Source organism: Capra hircus, chromosome 13 (assembly GCF_001704415.2).
Source record: "Capra hircus breed San Clemente chromosome 13, ASM170441v1, whole genome shotgun sequence".
NCBI classification, from domain to species: domain Eukaryota; kingdom Metazoa; phylum Chordata; class Mammalia; order Artiodactyla; family Bovidae; genus Capra; species Capra hircus.
In genome coordinates, this window is record NC_030820.1 from 75849810 (window position 1) to 75860158 (window position 10349).

Here is a 10349-nt window from a genome sequence, read left to right on the forward strand (position 1 = left end):
TGCTTTAGCATATCACGTGAGGTCAGAGAAAGACAAATATCACATGATATCACCAATAGCTGGAATCTAATTTTAAAAAATGATGCAAATTAACGTACTTATGGAATATAGAGAAACAGTCATTGCAAACAACTTATAGTTGGCAAAGGAGAAATGTGGCGGGATGGAGGGGTAAATCAGGAGCTTGGGGTGAACACGCACACTCCTATGCATAAACAGATAGCCAACAAAGACTTGTTGGTATATAGCACAGCTACTTCTCCAGAAATGGCAATTTGTTTGCTTCTGGTTCTGTGCTACTTGAATAACGCCACAGTAAATGTTTCTGTACATATGGGTACAAACAGGATGGATTTCCAGCAGCTCAAGAGCTCAGTTTATAAAGTGTTTGTACTTCAAAAGTTTTTTTTTTTTTACTAAATGTTGCCAGATTACCTTCAGAAAAAAACGAATATTCCACATTTCTACAAGAGTATAGTAAAGTGCACTTAGCCCTATAGCCCAGCTAGCAGTAAGATTTATAGCCCTTGAAAATTTCTGGTAGTCTTTTAGGTACAGTCGTAACACAGAATTGGTTATGAAATATCCTGACTACCGGTGAGTTCAAACATCTGTTCTTTTCCTTAGTTTTCTTTCTTCACTGTTTATTTTTTAAATTGGAGTATAGTTGCTTTATAATGCCGTGTCAGTTTCTGCTGTACAACAGTGTCTATCAGCTCTGTGGTAGTGGTAGTCTCAGCCACTCAGTTGTGTCCGACTCTCTGCGACCCCATGGACTGCAGCCAGCTAGGCTCCTCTGTCCGTGGGATTCTCCAGACAAGAATGGCTGGAGTGGATCAGCTCTGTGTATCATTATATCCCCTCCCTCTGGAGAGCAGCAGGGAACCCCAGCTACTCCCCTACCCTTGACGGAAGACCGGTCCTCCTCTACTGGGGGTGGTTGTCCTCTTTGACCGAGCTTGGAGCTTCAGGAGGGATGCACGTGGTGAGCAGTGAGGGAGGAAGGGGACACCCGCCTAGCCAGCCAGATCAGCTGAATCAGCCCCGGCGATCAAGGGGTGACAGATTGCAACCAGATCACCCTCGCATCCTATCCCTTCCCTCTAGAGACTCCCCTCACCCTCTCTCCTGTGCTTCTACATGGTCTTCATTGCTGTTTTTTCCTTCTCTCCTGCCTTCTTTTAATGTTGGGATTTGCTCTTCTAAGAGCAAACGGTTTCTTTATAACCTTTGCCCCCTTTTCTGATTAAGAGTGCTCCATATGTTACAGAAATTAACCCTTTATTATCTGCTTTACACATAATTTTAGATTCATAATTTATATATTTTATGTAACCTTACGAAGTACAAAATTTATTATTCAAATGTCTTTTTTTAAAAAATTCAACTTATATTCTATTTTTATTTTTTTTAGTGCTGATGTTGACAATAACTTTGTTTTTTTAAATTTTTTTACTTTACAATACTGTATTGATTTTGCCATACATTGACAGGAATCCACCACAGGTGTACATGAGTTCCCAACCCTGAACCCCCTTCCCACCACCGTCCCCATATCATCTCTCTGGGTCATCCCCGTGCACCAGCCCCAAGCATCCTGTATCCTGTATCAAACCTAGACTAGTGATTCATTTCTTACATGATAGTATACATGTTTCAATGCCATTCTCCCAAATCATCCCACCCTCTCCCACAGAGTCCAAAAGTCTGTTCTTTACATCTGTGTCTCTTTTGCTGTCTCGCATACAGGGTCATCATTACCATCTTCCTAAATTCCATATATATGTGTTAGTATACCATATTGGTGTTTTTCTTTCTGGCTTACTTCACTCTGTATACTAGGCTCCAATTTCATCCACTTCATTAGAACTGAGTCAAATGTATTCTTTTTAATGGCTGAGTAATACTCCATTGTGTATATGTACCACAGCTTTCTTATCCATTTGTCTGCTGATGGACATCTAGGTTGCTTCCATCTCCTGGCTATTATAAACAGTGCTGCGATGAACATTGGGGTACACGTGTCTCTTTCAGTTCTGGTTTCCTCCATGTGTATGCCCAGCAGTGGGATTGTTGGGTCATAAGGCAGTTCTATTTTCAGTTTTTTAAGGAATCTGCACACTGTTCTCCATAGTGGCTGTACTAGTTTGCATTCCCACCAACAGTGTAAGAGGGTTCCCTTTTCTCCACGCCCTCTCCAGCATTTATTGCTTGTAGACTTTTTTTTTTGTCTTTTATTTTTACTTTTACTTTACAATACTGTATGGTTTTGCCATACATTAACATGAATCCCCATGGGTGTACATGCATTCCCAAACATGAACCCCCCTCTCACCTCCCTCCCCATAACATCTCTCTGGGTCATCCCCGTGCACCAGCCCCAAGCATGCTGTATCCTGCGTCGGACATAGACTGGTGATTCGATTCTTACATGATAGTATACATGTTACAATGCCATTCTCCCAAATCATCCCACCCTCTCCCTCTGAGTCCAAAAGTCTGTTATACACATCTGTGTCTTTTTTGCTGTTTTGCATACAGGGTCGTCATTGCCATCTTTCTAAATTCCATATATATGTGTTAGTATACTGCATTGGTATTTTTCTTTCTGGCTTACTTCACTCTGTATAATCGGCTCCAGTTTCATCCATCTCATTAGAACTGATTCAAATGTATTCTTCTTAACGGCTGAGTAATACTCCATTGTGTATATGTATCACAGCTTTCTTATCCATTCATCTGCTGATGGACATCTAGGTTGTTTCCATGTCCTGGCTATTATAAACAGTGCTGCGATGAACATTGGGGTACACGTGTCTCTTTTAATTCTGGTTTCCTCGGTGTGTATGCCCAGCAGTGGGATTGCTGGGTCATAAGGTAGTTCTGTTTGCAATTTTTTAAGGAATCTCCACACTGTTCTCCAAAGTGGCTGTACTAGTTTGCATTCCCACCAACAGTGTAGGAGGGTTCCCTTTTCTCCACACCCTCTCCAGCATTTATTGCTTGCAGATTTTTGGATCACAGACATTCTGACTGGTGTGAAGTGGTACCTCATTGTGATCTTGATTTGCATTTCTCTAATAATGAGTGATGTTGAGCATCTTTTCATGTGTTTGTTAGCCATCCGTATGTCTTCTTTGGAGAAATGTCTATTTAGTTCTTTGGCCCATTTTTTGATTGGGTCATTTACTTTTCTGGAATTGAGCTGCATAAGTTGCTTGTATATTTTTGAGATTAGTTGTTTGTCAGTTGCTTCATTTGCTATTATTTTCTCCCATTCAGAAGGCTGTCTTTTCACCTTGCTTAGAGTTTCCTTTGTTGTGCAGAAGCTTTTAATTTTGATTAGATCCCATTTATTTATTTTTGCTTTTATTTCCAGTATTCTGGGAGGTGGATCATAGAGGATCCTGCTGTGATTTATGTCTGAGAGTGTTTTGCCTATATTCTCCTCTAGGAGTTTTATAGTTTCTGGTCTTACATTTAGATCTTTAATCCATTTTGAGTTTATTTTTGTGTGCAGTGTTAACATAATAAAAGCTACATATGACAAACCCACAGCAAACATTATCCTCAATGGTGAAAAATTGAAAGCATTTCCCCTAAAGTCAGGAACAAGACAAGGGTGCCCACTTTCACCGCTACTATTCAACATAGTTCTGGAAGTTTTGGCCACAGCAATCAGAGCAGAAAAAGAAATAAAAGGAATCCAAATTGGAAAAGAAGAAGTAAAACTTTCACTGTTTGCAGATGACATGATCCTCTACATAGAAAACCCTAAAGACTCCACCAGAAAATTACTAGAGCTAATCAATGAATATAGTAAAGTTGCAGGATATAAAATCAACACACAGAAATCCCTTGCATTCCTATACACTAATAATGAGAAAGTAGAAAAAGAAATTAAGGAAACAATTCCATTCACCATTGCAACGAAAAGAATAAAATACTTAGGAATATATCTACCTAAAGAAACTAAAGACCTATATATAGAAAACTATAAAACACTGATGAAAGAAATCAAAGAGGACACTAATAGATGGAGAAATATACCATGTTCATGGATTGGAAGAATCAACATAGTGAAAATGAGTATACTACCCAAAGCAATTTACAAATTCAATGCAATCCCTATCAAGCTACCAGCCATATTTTTCACAGAACTAGAACAAATAATTTCAAGATTTGTATGGAAATACAAAAAACCTCAAATAGCCAAAACAATCTTGAGAAAGAAGAATGGAACTGGAGGAATCAACTTGCCTGACTTCAGGCTCTACTACAAAGCCACAGTCATCAAGACAGTATGGTACTGGCACAAAGACAGAAATATAGATCAATGGAACAAAATAGAAAGCCCAGAGATAAATCCACACACATATGGACACCTTATCTTTGACAAAGGAGGCAAGAATATACAATGGAATAAAGACAATTTCTTTAACAAGTGGTGCTGGGAAAACTGGTCAACCACTTGTAAAAGAATGAAACTAGATCACTTTTTAACACTGCTTGTAGACTTTTGGATTGCAGCCATTCTGACTGGTATGAAATGGTACTTCATTGTGGTCTTGATTTGCATTTCTCTGATAATGAGTGATGTTGAGCATCTTTTCATGTGTTTGTTAGCCATCCGTATGTCTTCTTTGGAGAAATGTCTATTTAGTTCTTTGGCCCATTTTTTTGATTGGGTTGTTTATTTTTCTGGAATTGAGCTGCATAGGTTGCTTATACATTTTTGAGATTAGTTGTCAGTTGCTTCATTTGCTATTATTTTCTCCCATTCAGAAGGCTGTCTTTTCACCTTGCTTAGAGTTTCCTTTGTTGTGCAGAAGCTTTTAATTTTAATTAGATCCCATTTGTTTATTTTTGCTTTTATTTCCAGTATTCTGGGAGGTGGATCATAGAGGATCCTGCTGTGATGTATGTCAGAGAGTGTTTTGCCTATGTTCTCCTCTAGGAGTTTTATAGTTTCTGGTCTTACATTTAGATCTTTAATCCATGTTGAGTTTATTTTTGTGTATGGTGTTAGAAAGTGTTCTAGTTTCATTCTTTTACAAGCGGTTGACCAGTTTCCCCAGCACCACTTGTTAAAGAGATTGTCTTTAATCCGTTGTATATTCTTGCCTCCTTTGTTGAAGATAAGGTGTCCATAGCTGTGTGGATTTATCTCTGGGCTTTCTGTTTTGTCCTGTTGATCTATATCTCTGTCTTTGCGCCAGCACCATACTGGCACATGTCTTTTTCTTCTATATCTTCTGGATTCCTATTCTTGATTTATAAGTTCTCCTTTATAGATGTTATATTGTAGTTTGTAGTATCCTAGATTTTCTTGTAAGATTTTTATTTTACTTTTTACAAGGAAGTCTTTAATTCACTAGAATTTAACTTTCTATAAGCACGAGATGGGATCCATTTAACTTTAATTTTCTTACATGGGAGGGATTCCCTCGTGCCTTAGATGGTAAAGAATCCACCTGCAATGCGGGAGACCTGGGTTTGATCCCTGGGTTGGGAAGATCCCCTGGAGGAGGGCGTGGCAACCTGCTCTGGTATTCCTGCCTAGGGAATCCCCATGGACAGAGAAGCCTGGTGGGCTACGGTCCATGAGATCGCAAAGAGTCGGACACGACTGATGGACTAACACACACTCTGTGTGGGGGAAACCTGATGTGCTGGCGTTGTTTATTAAACAGCTCTTCCTCCAAGGGATTCAGACTGTCCTCTTGTTTCCTGGTAGCTTTTTGGAGGCTCAGCCAGAGAAGCAGCTCTGCCAGAGCCTGGCATTCTGTTTTGTCTACAAGATGGTAAATCTTGGGTGTGAACTTTTTCTCTTTAACCAGCTTGAGTAAGAAGAGTGAACCTGAGTGCCTCTGGTTGGTTTGTTCATCCATTTCACATTAGTTGGCATCTACCATGTTCTAGGTTGAAGAACGATGTCCATTGTACCTCCGTGTTTTCTTTTTTTTTTTTTGGTTGAATGTGAGACAAGCACGGACTTCCCAGGTGGTGCTAGTCGTAAAGAACCCACCTGCTAGTGCAGGAGACATAAGAGACTTGGGTGTGATCCCTGCGTCAGGAAGATCCCCTGGAGGCGGGCATGGCAACCCACTTCAGTATTTTTGCCTAGAGAATCCCCATGGACAGAGGAGCCTGGAGGACTCTAGTCCATAGGGTCACAAAGAGTCAGACATGATTGAAGCGACTTAGCAATCCCACGTGAGACAAACACAGGAGGTCCTCGTCAACCAGGAAAAATAGTCCCTTCAAGTGAATTTACTGAAGACAGGAACGGCAAAGTTCAAAATAAAGAAGGGGAAGAAGGGTATGGTTGAAACTTGAAGGTCAAAAGTCAAGTGAAAAGTTTTAAAGTATTGTTTTGTACATTTAACAAAATCGATGCTATGACTGCAACCATCCGCTGACACTTAGAACAGTGAATGAAGTACTGATTTGGTGGGGGGTGAGGGTGCAAAAATCTTCCCGAACATCACATTTCACGTCCGTTTGAACAAAGGATGTTCAGTTTTGGGAAATACTTCAGGGCTCATTGATTTCCCCAAAGGACTCTTAATTCTTTCATAACACAAATAATACCCTTTGCATGTGCTCATCAGCGGCTCCATTGTTAACTGGTCTAACTGCCCGGTCGTCATGCATCCATGGATTTACAAGCTGTTCTCGGCAACACTCATGAAATTCACGAAAGGCTGTAGCCTTTGTGAAATTTGCTTTTGCACTTTGCAGTTGGTTCTCATTTACTTAGGTTATGTAGGCAGATGTTTCTGTGTCATCCTCAGGGACACTGGTCTGGGAGGACGTGGCCGTGGGTGACACAGGGGAGACGTGCTGGTGTGAATTGGCAGGGGTGGAGCTGGGATTTTGTAAGTGGTCAGTTCACTGGGCGTTTTATAGACTGTGAGGGCTTTGTTGCTCTATACAACTTTGTGATAACTCTGGGGAGCCTCAGTTCATAAAGACTTGGACAATGAGGATTCTTTTACATGAAACAACTATAATCTACAACAGAAGAGAAAAATAGTGGGGGAATACTCTGGGTATTTGGAAAATGGGAGATTTTATTTTTGGGTGGGAAGCTCACTGAGAAATGGCAATGTGGGGGCGGGGATGCTCCTAGGTGTGGGAAAGTGAAAGTGAAGTCACTCAGTCGTGTCCGACACTTTGCAGCCCCATAGACTGTAGCCTAATAGGCTCCTCCGTCCATGGGACTTTCCAGGCAAGAGTACTGGAGTGGGTTACCATTTCCTTCTCCAGGAGATCTTCCCCAATGCAGGGATTGAAGCCAGTCTCCCACGTTGTAGGCAGACGCTTTACCATCTGAGCCACCAGGAAAGCCCAGGGATAAGAAGAGCAGGTTAAATGGTCCTTGAACTGAGAATTGGATTTGGACATGCAGAAGTGCTGGAAGGGCATCCTAGCTAAAGGGAACAGCGTAAGGAGATGGTGAGGAACAAGCAGACACACACAGCCACGGGCTGTCACTCACCATCTATTTCTTTCTGGGATCTCATGTGCTCTCAAAGCTGGGGTCTCTATTCTCTTTTCTGAAGCATCTTTAGGGACCTCAGTTGTGCCTGGCACATAGTTGATCCTCCCAACATATGCAGAAGGAATGAGTGAGGGCTTAGAGAGCTACCTCTTTGGCTGCCAAGGGCCAAATTTAGAATCCTTAGAAGTCCCCAGCTCTAGGCAGAACGATCTGACTTTGCCATCTTGCAGGCCTTCCTCCCGTCGCTTTCTTGGCTGGTTCTGAAGCTGCTGCCATTTGTGGCTGGGTCTGCTTTCTCAACAGCAGCTCCACTGCAGAGCGACTCTGCCCCATGGATAAAAGCTCCTGTTCCAGCAGGTGCTTGGAGGATGCCCTTTGATGTTGTTACAGCCACAGATGCTGATGGCAGCCCTGATGGTAATAGTCCAATTACCCTGGCTGTCTCGCTTGATGGAATGACCAAGAGCCCACAAATTGCTCCTGAGCATGCCTCTCTAGTGACAGATTATTCTGAAACCAGCCCACCTAGTTTGATCTGGAGAAGAAAACAGCACATCTATGTACTTTTCTTTTTTCCTCTTGGTGGAGAAATTGCAATTGTCTAGAAGTCATCTGATGGTCACCCAGATGCCGGAGACCCTGAGGACCCAGATTCCTGAGCATCGTCTCCATCCTTGAAGGCCAGGGTTCCATCTCTGCATCCCCAGCACCAGCACAGGGCCCGGCATGAGGTGGAGCTCAAAGCAGGGAGTGTGTGTTGGCAGCCCAGGTGAGGTCAGACAGGAGCCTGTAGGACGTCCCACAGGATGGGTGAGTGTGACTGTTTCCCAAGGGATTAAGGCCAGGATTTCTGCAGAGGGAGGCTCTGCTCAGTCTATTGCAGGCAGGGAGACTCATCATGTCCTTTCATCTGTCATTGGGATGTTGGCTTTGAGTACCTGGTACTTTAAGAGCCTTAAGTCCAAAGTTAGAAATCCAAATACAATAAAACCTGGTCATTCCTATGAATCCTCAAAAGTGCCTTCTGGTACAGCACCCTAGCTAATGCTTCCTTTTGATCTAGTAGTAAGTTTGTCCTTTTGATAACTCAAATCCTAGATATTTTACATTTGGTTGAAAAATTTGTGCTTTTTCCCTTGGAGACTTTATACCCCCAGACTGCCAGAAACTTTAGTGAGGATTGTATCTTGGTTTGAGCTTCCTTAGTTTTACTAGCAACTAGTTTATCACAGTGAGATATTCTCATTTAACTGGAGATCCTTTTAGCCCTCGACTAATGATGAAAACAATAGAGGAAAGACTAGAGATCTCTTCAAGAAAATTAGAGATACCAAGGGAATATTTCATGCAAAGATGGGTACAATAAAGGACAGAAATGGTATGGACCTATCAGAAGCAGAAGATATTAAGTGGCAAGAATACACAGAAGAACTATACAAAAAAGATCTTCATGACCCAGATAACCACGATGGTGTGATCACTCATCTAGAGCCAAATATCCTGGAATGCGAAGTCAAGTGGGCCTTAGGAAGCATCATTATGAACAAAGCTAGTGGAGGTGATGGAATTCCAGTGGAGCGATTTCAAATCCTGAAAGATGATGCTGTGAAAGTGCTGCACTCAATATGCCAGCAAATTTGGAAAACTCAGCAGTGGCCGCAGGACTGGAAAAGGTCAGTTTTCATTCCAATCCCAAAGAAAGGCAATGCCAAAGAATGCTCAAATTACCGCACAATTGCATCCATCTCACACGCTAGCAAAGTAATGCTCAAAATTCTCCAAGCTGGGCTTCAACAGTACATGAACTATGAACTTCCAGATGTTCAAACTGGTTTCAGAAAAGGGAGAGGAACCAGAGATTAAATTGCCAGAATCCATTGGATCATCAATAAAGCAAAAGAGTTTCAGAAAGACATCTACTTCTGCTTTATTGACTATGCCAAAGCCTTTGACTGTGTGGATCACAAGAAACTGTGGAAAATTCTGAAAGAGATGGGAATCCCAGACCACCTGACCTGTCTCCTGAGAAATCTGTATGCAGGTCAAGAAGCAACAGTTAGAACTGGACATGGAACAACAGACTGGTTCCAAATTGGGAAAGTAGTACGTCAAGGCTATATAATGTCACCCTGCTTATTTAACTTATGTGAGAAATGCTGGGCTGGATGAAGCACAAGCTAGAATCAAGACTGCCGGGAGAAATATCAGTAACTGCAGATATGCAGATGACACCACCCTTATGGCAGAAAGTGAAGAACTAAAGAGCCTCTTGATGAAAGTGAAAGAGGAGAGTGAAAAACTTGCCTTTAAACTCAACATTCAGAAAACTAAGATCATGGCACCCAGTCCCATCACTTCATGGCAACTAGATGGGGAAACAGTGGAAACAGTGTCCGACTTTATATTTTGGGGCTCCAAATCACTGCAGATGGTGACTGTAGCCATGAAATTAAAAGACAGTTGCTCCTTGGAAGAAAAGCTATGACCAACCTAGACAGCATATTAAAAAGCAGAGACATTACTTTGCCAATGAAGGTCCATCTAGTCAAAGCTATGGTTTTTCCAGTAGTCATGTATGGGTGTGAGAGTTGGACTATAAAGAAAGCTGAGGGCCGAAGAATTGATACTTTTGAACTGTGGTGTTGGAGAAGACTCTTGAGAGTCCCTTGGACTGCAAGGAGATCCAACTAAGTCCTGAATATTCATTGGAAGGACTGATGCTGAATCTGAAACTTCAATACTTTGGCCACCTGATGCGAAGAACTGACTCATTTGAAAAGACCCTGATGCTGGGAAAGATTGAAGGCAGGAGGAGAAGGGGATGACAGAGGATGAGGTGGTT